The sequence below is a fragment of the Asparagus officinalis genome, chromosome 10, assembly GCF_001876935.1.
Source record: "Asparagus officinalis chromosome 10, Aspof.V1, whole genome shotgun sequence".
Classification (NCBI taxonomy): domain Eukaryota; kingdom Viridiplantae; phylum Streptophyta; class Magnoliopsida; order Asparagales; family Asparagaceae; genus Asparagus; species Asparagus officinalis.
Genome location: NC_033803.1, coordinates 3,553,338 through 3,556,824, shown reverse-complemented (window position 1 = coordinate 3,556,824; position 3,487 = coordinate 3,553,338). Strand labels below are relative to the sequence as shown.

General features: G+C 38.9%; 1 protein-coding gene across 7 annotated transcripts in view; it reads right to left on the bottom strand.

Annotated features, from left to right (window-relative positions):
- LOC109826303 (probable RNA-binding protein 18) overlaps nt 1-2,313 on the bottom strand; it is an 11,068-nt gene extending 8,755 nt beyond the window's left edge. For all 7 annotated transcript variants that reach the window (XR_002243269.1, XR_002243268.1, XR_002243270.1 and 4 more), the window contains exon 1: nt 2,214-2,313. The gene's annotated coding sequence lies outside the window, so the exon portion shown is untranslated. The remainder of the gene's footprint in view (nt 1-2,213) is intronic.

Sequence of the window (3,487 nt, the reverse complement as noted above, 5' to 3'; positions counted from 1 at the left end):
TTACCATTTGGAAAACCCAAGAGGTCGATAAGATGGTGGAGGAGGAGGTGGAGGGGGAGCGGAGAGGGAAAGGAAGAGGCGAAGAGCGCCACGGGTGGAGGGGGAGGAGAGGAGAGAATGAGTTGGGGTATGGAGAAATCCTAGAGGTAGAGAAGACGACAAAGAAGGTGGAGGAGGACGGGGAGGGGCAGATGGGAGGGAAGGGAGGAGGTGGAGAAGGACGGGGACGGGGAGAGGAGATGGAAAGGGGAGGAGGTGGAGAGATCAAGGTAAAATGAGTTTTTTTGAATTTTTTGAGCTAAATATTGTTCAAGGTGTGACAATGCAAACGTGTAAGCAAATATAGGTGGCTTTGATCAAAAATAAAAATTAGAGGTGGTAAGTATCAGTTTGGACAAAAGTTAAGGTCATTTTCATGTAAAAACCCTAGATATATTATAAATGTAGTGGTTAACCGTAGCATAAAATATGACCTAAACATGATGATTTGGCAACCGGAATACACAGCAACTTAAACCCATTTGACTTCAGTAATGTATGGATGTCCATAAAAATATGTCGTCCTAGTAATTAATTCATTATTCCTTAGCATAATACCACATTATTCTAAAACTTGTCCTTGCGTGATTTATGACAAAAACATTGCTCACAGAATCATATCTAAACTTGCATGCGATTGTAGATATACACACTGTTACAAATAGTGGTAAATAACATCGCAATAGCAGCGCTAATAGCGTTAGCGATTCCTTCCCGTCACGCTATCGCCCAATAGCGGTGACATATTGCAGAATATGTGCTTTGCGCTCGCAAAAGTCGCCAATAGAGCGCCATAGCAGTGAATAGCGGGCGATTGCGGGCAAAATCCGCTTTTTGATCGCTATCTAAAAGCGTTTTGAGATTTATTTTTTTAAAATTAAACATGATCCATAACCACTGCATCCCACCGCCTCCCACGATTTTTGGCGTATTTCACAGCCTCCGGCATCTCCCTCAACACTTCCTCTCACCTCCTCTCGCCATGAGCTCCTCCTACTGCAGTCCTCTCATTGTTCAGCTCATCTTCTCAAAGACCATGGCTCTTTGACTTCTCCTCCAGTAGTGTTCAGTATTATGTGACGATTACATGTCTATTTCATATTTTAAATCTCTTTAAATCATCAAATATACATTTTTAGATTTTCTAGATTTTTCTTTAAATTTTCTTATTTTTTGAATATTTATACATATCTAAATCAGACCGCTAATTGACTTTGCGTTTTTTACCGCTATTTTACCGTAATAGACCTAAATAGCTTTAGCGATGCCTCACCGCTACGCAATGTTATCCACTATCGATAACCTTGGATATACAGAACATCATTTTCTAGATTCATCACACGTTATAGGAAGGGCATCAAGAGGATAACATGCATCAGTGATTATATTAGCTTATCAGTAATCATCAAATCCTACAATGATCATCCAACATCTCCTAGCGTTATTCCTTGACGATGTCTGAATTATTATTTTTTTTAAGTCATTTCCTTCTTGATGTGTAACACTTAAAAGCGATTGTGTCATAATCATTGAAATACCAGATTACAATTCATGACAAAATCCAACTCTACTAACTTGAGATCACGTTCAGTGCACTTAATAGAAACTAGAAAGACCACGATCCTAAGATATTCGACAATCCAACTATCACAGAATTACTTTAATACAACGATAAACTTCTACGCTAACTTTCTGAACTAGATATTCGAACCCATTATCTCCATCCAGCTCGAAGGGCCAGCCTCCATTGAATTCAAAAGTTATAATAGCTTTATATTGCCATTTAAAATGGTACGCTCAAATTCGAGCTATTACTGCAGCAATCAATCTTAAACTTGTCAAGATTACAGCCATTCATACCCTAGCTTCCGCATACTAACAATACATGATTCTGAGGATTTTGGTTTTCCACAACAATTTAATAAATCAACTTGCGTTCTAAGTAACATTACTCATTATAATCCAAGTTACCTTGGAACCCAAAGTAATTTATTAATTTTTTGTCAACGAAGTCGAACGATCTCGGGATATTTTACTCACTATAATCCATTTCCCCTCAATAACCATTTGAATAAGTTTAAAATCAACATCTACTACTTAAAACAAAACCCTAGAAACTGAGATTAGTAATCAAAAGATTGAAAAAAAAAAATCGTCAAGGTTAATAGACGTACCTGAAAACAGTACGAAATTGAAAAGGCCCAGATCTTTCCGCAAAAATGCCGAGATTTTCAAAAAATAATTTGGGAAATAAAATTCTTGCGTCTCGTAGATGTGAGGGGATCTACTGAATAGGGATATAAATCGGCCGAGATTTTGGTTTTGGGTTACAATCCGGATCCGTTTAAGAACCCGTTAAGACAGGTAAAAATCCGGACCAAATCCATACCCGATAAGAGTTAGAATATTGCTAAAGAACTATAGGGCATAATAGATTAGTTGTACGGAGATTTGCCCGCAAATCTTCCGTGCTTTGAGATTAGTCCCCCAAATCTCTGTATTTTGAAACTAACCCCCCTGAAGTTTTTTATGTGTTTTAAAATTAGTCCTTTTAGCTTGTAGTCAGTTGAGATTCTATTTTCGGTGCAATATTGGTTATAGTTCTATACATTCGAGCTTGTGAGTGTGATTTAGTAACTATCATCGAGACCGAATTGCAATTTTGAATTCTCTGGATTGCGTGTGCATAGTTTTGACCGGTCGGGTCATAACTTTATTCAGAAAAGTCCAAATAATTTCCGATATGATGCTCTGCGTCAGTCATCAAGTCTAGTTTCCATGGGCACTGTTTGGCAACAAAAAAAAGTGTCTTATCTTAGAGCTTGTGTCTTATTGACTTGGTCAATAAGCTAATAGAGCTGTTTGGTGACCAAAAATAAGAGGAGATTATTTTGAAGATTGTGTCTTTTGCAAGTAGCTTTTGGAAAGCTATCTCAAGTAGCGTTTGTCTTTGGGAATGAGCTGCCAATTTTTTTCTTTCGTTTTTGCCCCTAATAATTCTAATTTTATATCAATAATATTGCATGTCTTTTTTAGTCATTTAACAAATTTAAGCTAGTTGTACAGTTACTTTTGCCAAACAGCTCTAGTCAATCAGCTAGCTACACAGCTAACAGCTTTCAGCTACAATTTCACAGCTTTCAGCTAGCTTAACAGCTTTCAGCTATAATCTCGTAGCTTTCAGCTAGTTTTGCCAAACAGAGCCGACAAATTTAGCATAATGTGGATGCTCGTGCTAAAGGTTATAACGAGAATACTGAAGGTTGGTACGACCTTTCTGAAAGCGGGTCGGGTCCGGTTTCCAAAAACGGGCACGAGACAGCTTTGCACCCGACAAGCAAAGAACCCGCACCTCTCGGTTTCTTGACAAGCGAACCGCCCCCAAAAGCCCACCAACTCCAAAATAGGCAGAGAGATCTCCAGGCGGCGGCGGCGGCGGCGGCGCCAC